Raw genomic sequence first — 13,252 nt, forward strand, 5'->3', positions numbered from 1 at the left:
AGTGCTAGTTGGCCGCAATATCAAGTATCCCCACCATCTTTAAAACTAAATGCGACAAGTATCAACTTCTCTCTTTCAATAATTAGTGTAGGAGGAGTAACAGATAAAAATCTAAATTGTACTGAGCACGTAATTGTAATCTTCCAGGAATCATCAGTTTCTCTCCATGATCTATAAAAGTGTGAAACCCTATTCCATCGCGAGCTGAAAAAAACTGTTGCAAACACCTATAAAATGGTTCAAATGGCTCCAAGCCCTATGTGACTTAACATCTGAGGTCATCAGTCCTATAGTCTTAGAACTACTTAAAACTAACTATCCTAAGGACTGAAATGATAATTAAATGGACACCCTAGCTGCAAACAGTCGTTGATGTACTTCATTGGGGACATGTTGAAAATGTGTGCCCCGACCGGGACTCGAACCCGCGTTCTCCTGCTTATATGGCAGACGCTCTATCCATCTGAGCCACCGCGGGCACAGAGGATAGTGCGACTGCAGGGACTTATCCCTTGCATGCTCCCCGTGAGATCCACATTCTCAACATGTCCACACCACTACATTCGTAGTGCTCCTAATAGAGGTTTGCCCATCATACTCATTACTCGTGGCAGATTAATCTACCAAGTCCCGTACGAGTTCGGGCATAGCGTGCGCGTTCGCACAAGAATGTCAATGGCCGGGAAGCTGTATTTTAACTATATATGACGGTAGTATCTGTTCCCGAAAGAACAGTTTCCGTGGATGACCATGCAGCTTTGCTAGAAGGCGCACTGCGAATGCAGTGGTGTGGACATGCTGGGAATATGGAGCTCACGGGGAGCGTGCAAGGGATAAGTCCCTGCAGTCGCACTATCCTCCGTGCCCTCGGTGGCTCAGATGGATAGAGCGTTTGCCATGTAAGCAGGAGATCCCGGGTTCGAGTCCCGGTCGGGGCACACATTTTCAACACGTCCCGAATGAAGTACATCAACGCCTGTTTGCAGCTAGGGTGTCCATTTAATTATCATTTCATTTCTAGCAAAGCTGCATGGTCATCCACGGTAACTGTTCTTTCGGGAACAGGTACTACCGTCATATATAACCTAAGGACATCACACACACCCATGTCCGAGGCAGGCCGGCCGCAAAGACATACACTTCCAGTTATTGATCACAGGAGTATTACACCAGAGGCCAATCTCGGGGAAGCTCACCGCGCCTGGAACTGGCTATAAATGCCCGTGTTCGTTATATCTGTTTTGTTCAACTCTTTGATCATATTTCATCACCATATCCATAACTGTCCTGGCTGCGCAGAGATTTCCGTATCCTCTGTCTTCTCTACTGCCTTATCAATGAACTCTTCCCCTCACATCTCTCTTCGTCTTTCACCCTCTTGTGTGAGCAACATGGCAGAAACATCCACTCCCATGCAAAGAAAATAGCTTCCGTCCCACGCCATCGTTCACCCGCTTTCTCGAAGTCCTCTTCAGTGGCACAAACCGAACTTAGCAGTAACCTCCCACATTATAAACGGAGTTCCACATAAAAGCAGTACGCCTCACTTGAGGGTTAATCATCTGTAGTTGAATTCCTTGTGAAGTAGCATGGATGGCTAAGTCTGCCATTCCAGGATTTCTTATAAACAGGTATTTACAAGTTTTTTAACATTACTATTAATCATTCTTCTTAAATTAATCCATTGTTACTCGAAAATCAGGCGATATACGTGCTTGTTTATGTGCGACACCCTGTATTAGAAACTAAATAACATCTCCAGCTTCAGAAGACAGTTAATGACATATCTACTGAAGAAACAATAATGATTACCATTGTCATTGTACACACGCATTACTCCTGTACCTCCTTCTTACCAACCACATTTTCCTCATTTACCTATTTTTGATCTAGTGCTGTCTCCTTAAATTTCCCTTCCCCAGATCTCGCTATATTAGAAAATCTTTTGTGCACCTATAAATCCTTTAATAGTGTCTGTTACTATCATTTCCATTATTAATGTCGTCATTATTTTTATTACTATTATTAGCACTATTAATGACAGGAGCTGCAGTAGTAGACGTACTGCAAGTATTTATTTTATAGCTTTTAGTCGGAAATATTTATTCACCTTGTCGCTACAAACACTCAAATTATTTATTACTATTTATCGTATTAAATTTAACATTTATTAGGTAATTAGGACACAAAAAATTATACCGTGTGTGTAAAAGCCTGGTCCGATGTAAGACAGAGCCTAACGGTCGTAATCTGATGAAGTTAAATGAATAAATTGTAAGGCTATTTGGAAAATCCGATGAGGTTTTGCACAAGTGTGTTGTGTGGTGTTTCAAGGTTGCTTGTCGATCGCGTCGCGTCGCTCTTTTCAGTTCTGAACACACAGTGGGGACATAAAGATACCTACTACAATAGTGCTTCCCGCTAAGTATGGGTGCCCGTTGCGAGATTTCGCCAGATTTCACGCTACCCCACATAACGAACCTGTTACGCATTTCCTTCTTCATGACAGTTTTCAGCCGCACACTGCAGGGTCCATGAGTACGCCGCTGCGGTGTTCTCGATGGGAACTGTTTGATCATCCACCATACAGCCCGGAATTTGCCCCCTCTGATGTGCACCTCCGCTCACATGAACCGGTGGCTATGAAGACAACAAGTTGACACACAAAACGTGCTGCAGACCAGCGAAAAGGAGCAGCGGAATACACAGGTGGCTGCCTTCTACGATGATGGTATTGGAAAATTGGTACAGCGATACGACAAACGTAACTACCTTCAGAAGTAGCTGGAAGGTGTAGCAAACTGTAGCAAATAAAACAATGTTGATTTTCACTGTGGTTTCCATTACGCGAGCGATTGGATCTTACTTTCAGAACAGCCCTCGTTTCTTTCATGAGCTGGCTGATGTCACATTCAACTTCATGTTAGTCTTCTTCAATTGAAACATGTTGCGAGACAAATGCAGAAGGGGGTTAATACCCAGAGGAAGTAAAGACTGCATGTATATTATCCTAGTACTAAGGAAATCTTCCCTTACTGTGTCCATCATTCAGCTGAGTTCGTTGCAAATGGTCTGAATCACGTTGTAAAATGTTTTGACACGTGGTAGTAAGAGTAGACAATATCTATTTGTTTTGCGCCTCGGGTAATTTAGCATCGTAATACCAGCTACAAAAATTTCTCTGGAAACAGAAAGTTTGCTATTTTAATATCATTAGAAAGAAAGCTGAATGGAGTTACTTTATAGGGCACAAGCATGGTAGTACGTAAATGTGATGGCTATAATATTCAGTGCATTCGGTCATGCGAAACAAACGTTGTTCTGAGACACAGTTAATCCGTTATTTTTCTGGTTATAGTAGATATGGTACAAGGCAGGCAACTGCGAATTAACCTTGGGTAACAATAAAAAATACTTCAATTGTTCGTCGAAAGACAGAAGTACAAAAATGTCTAGGAAAAATCAGAAATACAGCAATATATGGCTATTAGGAATGAAATAAATGGGAAGCGCATGGCAGCCAAGGCGTAGTGGCTGCAGTAAGAAAGTAAAGAAATTTAAACAGAGATGGTCTTCTGCATGATTGAGAACTCATAGAAAGGTCAAAACAACCTCTGATTAAATTAAAAGGATAGGCTGTAAGTTTAACGGTGCAATGGAAATGCTAATGATAACGCACGAGGAGGGAGGTAGGTGGAAACAGTACACTGAAGGCCATTGCAAGGGTGAGAAATTGCCTCATGACGTGACAGAAGAAGAAATTGAACTCTATATGGAAGATATAGGTGGTCCGGTATTCTAGTCAGAATTTTACAGAGCTCTGTAAGAGATGAGATTAAATAAGGCAGATGGGTTACACATCACTCCATCAAAATTTTTAAAACCGTACCAAGCGACTAAAAAATTTGGTGGGTAGAGTTTATGATACTGGTGACGTACCACCACAACAATATCATCCACACGATTCCGAAGATAGCAAGAGCCAATAAGAGCGAGAACTGTCGCACAATCAGCTAAAGGCCTCATGCATTTATATCTACATCTACATCTACATGGTAACTCTGCAATTCACACTTAAGTGGCTGGCAGAGGGTTCATCGAACCATTTTCATACTGCTTCTCTACCATTCCACTCTCGAATGGCGCGAAAACCTAAATCTTTCCGTTCGAGATCTGATAGAGTAATCTGATGACAAGTATAACATACGGAAGAATGGAAATGAAAACAGAGAATCTATTAAATGATTATCAGTTCGGCTCCAGGAAAGGTAAAAGTACCAAAGAGGCAGTTCTGATGTTGCGCGTGATACTGGAAGCAACACAGAAGGGTAAACACGATCACACGATTTGTCAATCTAGAAAAACCGTTTGACAATGTAAAATGGTGCAATGTGTTCAAAATTCTGAGGAAAATAGAAGTAAACTATAAGTGAAGACAAAAAAAGTGGTTGAAATGGCTCTGAGCACTATGGGACTTAACTTCTGAGGCCATCAGTCCCCTAGAACTTAGAACTACTTAAACCTAACTAACCTAAGGACATCACACACATATATGCCCGAGGCAGGATTCGAACCTTCGACTTTCCTCTACATCAGACAGAAACAGACAGTCCGTAGATGGCTGCCTACTGCAATAGCATCCATTATAATGATAAACATGTGCTCATAATACACATTTGTTATTATTCAACCGTCATTTACGAGTACTGTACTGATTTCAGCTGGTTGTTCACGTTCGCTTCATCCGCAAATATCGGTATATTCGATAGACATCATAACAAGCAAAACACAGGTCAAACTTATAGTTTGCCGATAATGTAAGAACCATTAGCTGAAAAGGTACATCGCGAAACCTCTTTGTTACACGGCGATTATACACACATCAAAAAAAGGTTTGCATCACCCCGGTTCCCAGAACTTCATTGTGGATATTGCATCATATACACAGTCCCTTTGATTGTTCAGAGATGTCACTAAATCCTCCCAAAGATGTAAACAACCATGCATCAGCAGCGCCTATTGGACGGAGAGTGTCCGACAGCCGATCAGTTCCAGTCATTCCTCCAGGGAGGAGGTACACGGCTCGTCTTGTCTGTAGTTCAACCATGCCTAGGCGGCCAATACCGCGGTTCCATCTCGTCCGCGTTATTACTTTGTGCCAGTAAAGGCTCTCAACAAGGGAAGTGTCCAGGCGTTTCAGAGTGAACCAAAGCAATGTTGTTCGGACATGAAGCAGATACAGAGAGACAGCAACTGTCGATGACGTACCTCGCTCAGGCCGCCCAAGGGCTACTACGGCAGTGGATCACCGCTACCTACGGATTATGGCTCGGAGGAACCCTGACCGCAACGCCACCATGTTGAATAATGCTTTTTGTGCAGCCAGAGGACGTCGTGTTACGACTCAAACTGTGCGCAATAGGCTGCATGATGCGCAACTTCATTCCCGACGTTTAGGACGAGGTCCATCTTTGCAAGCACGACACCGTTCAGCACGGTACAGATGGGCCCATCAACGAGCCGAATGGACCGCTCAGGATTGGCATCACGTTCTCTTCGCCGATGAGTGTCGCATATGCCTTCAAGCAGACGATCGCCAGATACGTGTTAGGGGGCAATCCGGTCAGGCTGAACGGCTGATACACACTGACCAGTGGCTGCAGCAAGGTGGAGGTTCCCTGCTGTTTACGGTGACATTATGTGGGGCCGACGTCGCTGGTGGTCATGGAAGACGCCGTAACGGCTGTACGATATGTGAGTGCCTTCCTCTGACCGATAGCGCCACCATATCGGCAGCATATTAGCGAGGCATTCGTCTTCATGGAGAACAATTCGTGCCGCCATCGTGCACATCTTGTGAATAACTTCCTTCAGGATAACGACGTCGCTCGACAAGTGTGGCCAGCATCTTCTCCAGACATGGGATAGATCGAAAAGGCCTGTTGGTGGACGACGTAACCCACCAACCACTCTGAGGGATCTATGCCGAATCGCCGTTGAGGACAGTGAGACAGTCTGGACCAACAGTGCCCTGATGAACTTGTGGATAGCATGCCACGACGAATACGAGGCATGCATCAATGCAAAAGGACGTGCTACTGGGTATTAGAGGTACCGCTGTGTGCAGAAATCTGGACCACCACTTCTGAAGGTCTCGCTGTGTGGTGGTGGAACATGCAAATGTGTGGTTTTCACGAGCAATAAAAAGGGTGGAAATAATGGTTATGCTGATCTCTATTCCAATTTTCTGTACAGGTTCTGGAACTCTCGGAACCTATGTGATGCAAATTTTTTTTTTGATGTGTGTAATTAAACATTCACTGATTGTGCCAGTGTGGACGGAATACTGTTTACCGTATGGGTACCAAACGTTATGGGAATGATGTTCAGAAAGTAATGAATGATTGGCGTTGTTATTAGTGTTATTGTTATGACTTCCCGTTAGGTTCCGGTACTGGTACGGTGGCCTAGGACATCACTGTGCATTACTGTTGCAGACAGTCAATGTCGATCTGGACAAGGTGGACAGGGATTTACTCGTGAAGCTGTTTTGTCAAAACAATAGCAATGGTGCTGTTGCTCTTCGTGAGTATTGACACATTAAAGGAATACCGAGAAGCCCTCTTTCCACACCGGGATTGAAGTAAATGATTCGGACGTTCGAATTAACTGACCATTTGGGAACTGCTCTAGGAAGAGGCCGACGGCCTATTGCGCAACAAATTGTTGAAGAAGTTACTGTTGCCATGGCTGAGAAAGCTGGATGCAACGGGTGAGTTTCAAGCAGTGGACGAGCTGTATCATAACAAATGAACATTCCATGGTCCACCTGAGATGTTTCAGGCAGCAGCAGAGCAATCTCTAGAGCGGTTCCAGGCAGTCGTGAATGCATATGGTCGTCAGACTGAGCAACGTTTGTAGTCTGAAACTTAAGCATTGTACGCAATTAAGAAATGTTACCCTGTTATGTGGAAACAAAAATGTGTTTCTTTCGATCGTTTATTCATTATATCTCTTCCGCGTGTCCTTACACATGTCTCCACAAACTTTCATTGTCCAACCATCATTAGTTTGTCATATGAGGCCCTTAAGAGGGCAAAGTTGAATTATAACAGCCCTACACGTAGAACAGTAATGCAAATAACTAAAATGTCGTGAAGTATTATTCGTCCTTTACTCTGTGAGAAGGTGTATCTTAGACAGTACTTTTAGATGCCAGAAAATGCAGTGGTTTTTCACGCCACTTTCCATGGCCGTCTTTTCGGCCGAAACCGATTCGTTATCAACCAAAATCAACCAAATTCAGAGGAACAGGCATGAACGTATACGCTGGTGGGAGGCTGCTTGTTCAGTAATGCTTCCCACATAGAGCTAGACTCAACACTCCGTTCTTCTGCTAGGTGAACCTCCCACTATGTTTACCCGTGTGACAACTGCACGATACTGAAGTCCTGCGACGAAACTCGCAGGCACCTACAATCAGTTAGCTGCCTAGTGATGTAACCTGACACGAAACTGCAAGCCGTCCAAGCCCGTAAGATACCTGCAGTAGAATGCGTTATTGACTTAGCAGTAAGTACTCGCGAGGGCGGTAGCAAAGGCTGTCTGACCCCATGACAATGCACACTCGTACGCTTTACAAAGCCATATCGTTGTCTAGTTGTCACGTTTGAATAGGAACAGGTAGTAACTGAACTCGTCTGATACCTAATCGATCATTACCCTTACTTGTAAGCCGTTCTCTTCCAGGTAGAATGCTTTTTTTTTCTTACACTCATTTCTGGTAAATATTGAGCACCTGTAACAAAAAGACTGGGAACCTTTAATAAAAAAGCAACGCTACATGTTGCTGGAAACTGCAAGTATCTACGAATGCTTATTGTAAACTACTGTCTCGGGACCTTTTGTTCCGGCGTAAAGACAAGCCCGGCATGAAAATGAAGAATGCAGGAGCAAAGAAGGCTGTGACACGACGTCAGTCATTAGTTCACTGACTACGACTGCACCATAACAGGAGTGGCCTCTGGCCGAAGAGAATTCGAGGGTTGGAACTTGCATAGTGGCAACTACTCATTTACAGCTCGTACAAAATACACTCCTGGAAACTGAAATAAGAACACCGTGAATTCATTGTCCCAAGAAGGGGAAACTTTATTGACACATTCCTGGGGTCAGATACATCACATGATCACACTGACAGAACCACAGGCACATAGACACAGGCAACAGAGCATGCACAATGTCGGCACTAGTACAGTGTATATCCACCTTTCGCAGCAATGCAGGCTGCTATTCTCCCATGGAGACGATCGTAGAGATGCTGGATGTAGTCCTGTGGAACGGCTTGCCATGCCATTTCCACCTGGCGCCTCAGTTGGACCAGCGTTCGTGCTGGACGTGCAGACCGCTTGAGACGACGCTTCATCCAGTCCCAAACATGCTCAATGGGGGACAGATCCGGAGATCTTGCTGGCCAGGGTAGTTGACTTACACCTTCTAGAGCACGTTGGGTGGCACGGGATACATGCGGACGTGCATTGTCCTGTTGGAACAGCAAGTTCCCATGCCGGTCTAGGAATGGTAGAACGATGGGTTCGATGACGGTTTGGATGTACCGTGCACTATTCAGTGTCCCCTCGACGATCACCAGTGGTGTACGGCCAGTGTAGGAGATCGCTCCCCACGCCATGATGCCGGGTGTTGGCCCTGTGTGCCTCGGTCGTATGCAGTCCTGATTGTGGCGCTCACCTGCACGGCGCCAAACACGCATACGACCATCATTGGCACCAAGGCAGAAGCGACTCTCATCGCTGAAGACGACACGTCTCCATTCGTCCCTCCATTCACGCCTGTCGCGACACCACTGGAGGCGGGTTGCACGATGTTGGGGCGTGAGCGGAAGACGGCCTAACGGTGTGCGGGACCGTAGCCCAGCTTCATGGAGACGGTTGCGAATGGTCCTCGCCGATACCCCAGGAGCAACAGTGTCCCTAATTTGCTGGGAAGTGGCGGTGCGGTCCCCTACGGCACTGCGTAGGATCCTACGGTCTTGGCGTGCATCCGTGCGTCGCCGCGGTCCGGTCCCAGGTCGACGGGCACGTGCACCTTCCGCCGACCACAGGCGACAACATCGATGTACTGTGGAGACCTCACGCCCCACGTGTTGAGCAATTCGGCGGTACGTCCACCCGGCCTCCCGCATGCCCACTATACGCCCTCGCTCAAAGTCCGTCAACTGCACATACGGTTCACGTCCACGCTGTCGCGGCATGCTACCAGTGTTAAAGACTGCGATGGAGCTCCGTATGCCACGGCAAACTGGCAGACACTGACGGCGGCGGTGCACAAATGCTGCGCAGCTAGCGCCATTCGACGGCCAACACCGCGGTTCCTGGTGTGTCCGCTGTGCCGTGCGTGTGATCATTGCTTGTACAGCCCTCTCGCAGTGTCCGGAGCAAGTATGGTGGGTCTGACACACCGGTGTCAATGTGTTCTTTTTTCCGTTTCCAGGAGTGTAGATATGTGTTTCAAAGCTTTATTGACCTTCAAAGTAGTTCAAAAATGGTTCAAATGGCTCTGAGGACTATGGGACTTAACTTCTGAGGTCATAAGTGCCCTAGAAGTTAGAACTACTTAAACCTAACTAACCTAACGACATCACACACATCCATGCCCGAGGCGGGATTCGATCCTGCGACCGTAGCGGTCACTCAGTTCCGGACTGTAGCGCCTAGAACCACTCGGCCACTCCGGCCGGCCTTAAAAGTAGTCACCAGCATTGTGTGTAACTCGTTGCCATCGATGTGGAAGTCGCAGGATACTCTTAGCAGTGCCAGTTGTGTTGACAGTTGAAGCGGCGCAGTGTATCAGTAACAGCTAGCACTGTACGTGCTTGAGCATTGTCCTGCAAAATGATGGTCAGGTCGTGTAGAAAGAGTCATCACTTCTATGCTGTTCTTCTTTGGAACACAGCTTACGACCAGCTTAGAGACAGAAGTGATAACACTTTCTGCAGGACGTGACCATCATTTTTCAGGACAATGCTCAAGCACGTACAGTTCAATGTGTTACTGATTTGTTAGACTGATGGGGCTGCTAAATGCTATACCACCTACTGCACTTCCCTGACTTAAGCCCTTTTGAGTTCAATTCGATTTCTAAACTGGAGGAAACACTTCACGGCATTCGCTTCAGAACTGCTACAAATTCGTCGGGCAATAGACCGCACAGCTCGAACTGTCAACACAACTGGCACTGCTAAGAGTATCCTACGACTTCCACATCGCTGGTAACGAGTTATACACAATGCTGGTGACTACTTTGAAGATCTGCAATTCTTTGAAACACGTATCTATGTTGTACGAGCTTTAAATACATAGTTGCCACTATTAAAGTTCCAACCCTCGTATAAACGCCGCGCCTACATGCCTCGGCCGGACAGTAGAAGACGCACGCTGGTACACCAGGACACTAGAAGAGAGCACTAGAAGAGCCGTCATCCTACCTGTTATACTGAGACTTTGCCTAATATTAATTGCTTGTATGGGCATTGTACGAGGGCAGTTCAATAAGTAATGCAACACATTTTTGTTTCTGAAACAGGGGTTGTTTTATTCAGCATTGAAATACACCAGGTTATTCCCCAATCTTTTAGCTACACAACACTATTTTTCAACGTAATCTCCATTCAATGCTACGGCCTTACGCCACCTTGAAATGAGGGCCTGTATGCCTGCACGGTACCATTCCACTGGTCGATGTCGGAGCCAACGTCGTACTGCATCAATAACTTCTTCATCATCCGCGTAGTGCCTCCCACGGATTGCGTCCTTCATTGGGCCAAACATATGGAAATCCGACGGTGCGAGATCGGGGCTGCAGGGTGCATGAGGAAGAACAGTCCACTGAAGTTTTGTGAGCTCCTCTCGGGTGCGAAGACTTGTGTGAGGTCTTGCGTTGTCATGAAGAAGGAGAAGTTCGTTCAGATTTTTGTGCCTACGAATACGTTGAAGTCGTTTCTTCAAATTCTGAAGAATAGCACAATACACTTCAGAACACATCTCGAACGAGTGTGTTCGCACGCTCCGCCATTGCAGGAGTCACAGCTGTGCACGGCCGGCCCGCACGCGGGAGATTAGACAGTCTTGCTTGACCTTGCGGCGATGATGACACACGCTTTGCCCAACGACTCACCGTGCTTTTGTCCACTGCCAGATCACCGTAGACATTCTGCAAGCGCCTATGAATATCTGAGATGCCCTGGTTTTCCGCCAAAAGAAACTCGATCACTGCCCGTTGTTTGCAACGCACATCCGTTACAGACGCCATTTTAACAGCTCCGTACAGCGCTGCCACCTGTCGGAAGTCAATGAAACTATACGAGACGAAGCGGGAATGATTGAAAATATTCCACAAGAAATTTCCGGTTTTTTCAACCAAAATTGGCCGAGAAAAAAATATGTTGCATTACTTATTGAACTGCCCTCGTATGTAGGGAAGGACACTGATTGTCAATCTACTTTATTGTAATTAACGTGATTTGCTTGAATTGTTGTACAGCTATCCGATAAAGCATCATTTAGGCACCCTATAAGCAACGAATGAGCAGGACTCCACACGTTTTATGTGAAAACTCTTAAAGATCTTTACGTAAAGCAAACGGTATTAAAATTTTACATCTTTATTATTTGTGTGGACCAATTAGCAGTCCTCTGCCGCTGGAGGGCTCCGAAACGTAACGTGTAATACAACAGAGTGTTTCGCAATTACGTCGGTGCGTAATACGCAGCGAGCTGTAATCGAGTTTCGAGTCTGAACAGTTCGTCCACACATGGAACTGAGTCTTTTTCACCATGAGAATCCCAGACGACACACGAGCACTGTTGAATCAGCAACAATCCGAGGCCTTGGCTTCACTGTCGTCGTTCGTTCTCCGTAAAGTCACGCCTTGCCCCATCCAATTTTCTTCTGTTTCCAAAACTTAAGGAACAGCTTCAAGAACTTTGACAGTAATAAAGTACTGCAATTTGAGGGGATCTTGTGGCTCCGTCAACAAAGTCAAACTGTCTACAGTGAAGGTATCAACCACCTCGTTTCTCGCTCGAAGGAGTGTGTTCTTCGCCAGGGTGGTTACGTTCAGAAAATAAATACACTACTGGCCATTAAAATTACTACACCAAGAAGAAATGCAGATGATAAACGGGTATTCATTGGACGAATATACTATACTACAACGACATGTGATTACATTTTCACGCAATTTGGGTGCATAGATCCTGAGAAATCAATACCCAGAACAACCACCTCTGGCCCTAATAACGGCCTTGATACGCCTGGGCATTGAGCCAAACAAAGCTCGGATAGCGTGTACAGGTACAGCTGCCCATGCAGTTGCAACACGATACCACAGTTCATCAAGAGTAGTGACTGGCGTATTGCGACGAGCCAGTTGCTCGGCCACCATTGACCAGTCGTTTTCAGTTGGTGAGAGATCTGGAGAATGTGCTGGTGAGGGCAGCAGTCGAACATTTTCTTTATCCAGAAAGGCCCGTACAGGACCTGCCACATGCGGTCGTGCATTATCCTGCTGAAATGTAGGGTTTCGCAGGGATCAAATGAAGGGTAGAGCCACGGGTCGTAACACTAATGAAATGTAATGTCAACTGTTCAAAGTGCCGTCAATGCGAACAGGAGGTGACCGAGACGTGTAACCAATGGCACCCCATACCATCACACCAGCATGGCGATGACGAATACACGCTTCCAGTGTCCGTTCACCGCAATGTCGCCAAACACAGATGCTGCCAGCATGATGCTGTAATCAGAAACTGGATTCATCCGAGAAAATGACGTTTTTCCAATCGTGCACCCAGGTTCGTCGTTGAGTACACCATCGCAGGCCCTTCTGTCTGTGATGCAGCGTCAAGGGTAACCGCAGCCACGGTCTCCGAGCTGATAGTCCATGCTGCTGCAAACGTCGTCGTACTGTTCGTGCGGATGATTGTTGTCTTGCAAACGTCCCCATCTGTTGACTCAGGGATCGAGACGTGGCTGCACGATCCGTTACAACCATGCGGATAGGATGCCTGTCATCTCGACTGATAGTGATACGAGGCCATTGGGATTCAGCACGGCTTTCCGTATTATCCACCTGAACACACCGATTACATATTCTGCTAACAGTCATTGGATCTCGACCAACGCGAGCAGCAATCTCGCGATACGATAAACGGCAATCGCGATAGGCTACAAT

General features: G+C 46.2%; 2 non-coding genes across 2 annotated transcripts; one reads left to right on the forward strand and one right to left on the reverse strand.

Annotated features, from left to right (window-relative positions):
- Window positions 1–404: 404 nt before the first annotated feature.
- Trnai-uau (transfer RNA isoleucine (anticodon UAU)) lies at window positions 405–479 on the reverse strand. Its single transcript has one exon. It is a non-coding gene; the product is annotated as a tRNA-Ile (tRNA).
- A 384-nt stretch (window positions 480–863) lies between these two features.
- On the forward strand, window positions 864–938 carry Trnat-ugu (transfer RNA threonine (anticodon UGU)). The gene has a single exon. It is a non-coding gene; the product is annotated as a tRNA-Thr (tRNA).
- The last annotated feature ends 12,314 nt before the right edge of the window (window positions 939–13,252 follow it).

Source organism: Schistocerca cancellata, chromosome 5 (assembly GCF_023864275.1).
Source record: "Schistocerca cancellata isolate TAMUIC-IGC-003103 chromosome 5, iqSchCanc2.1, whole genome shotgun sequence".
Taxonomy (NCBI): domain Eukaryota; kingdom Metazoa; phylum Arthropoda; class Insecta; order Orthoptera; family Acrididae; genus Schistocerca; species Schistocerca cancellata.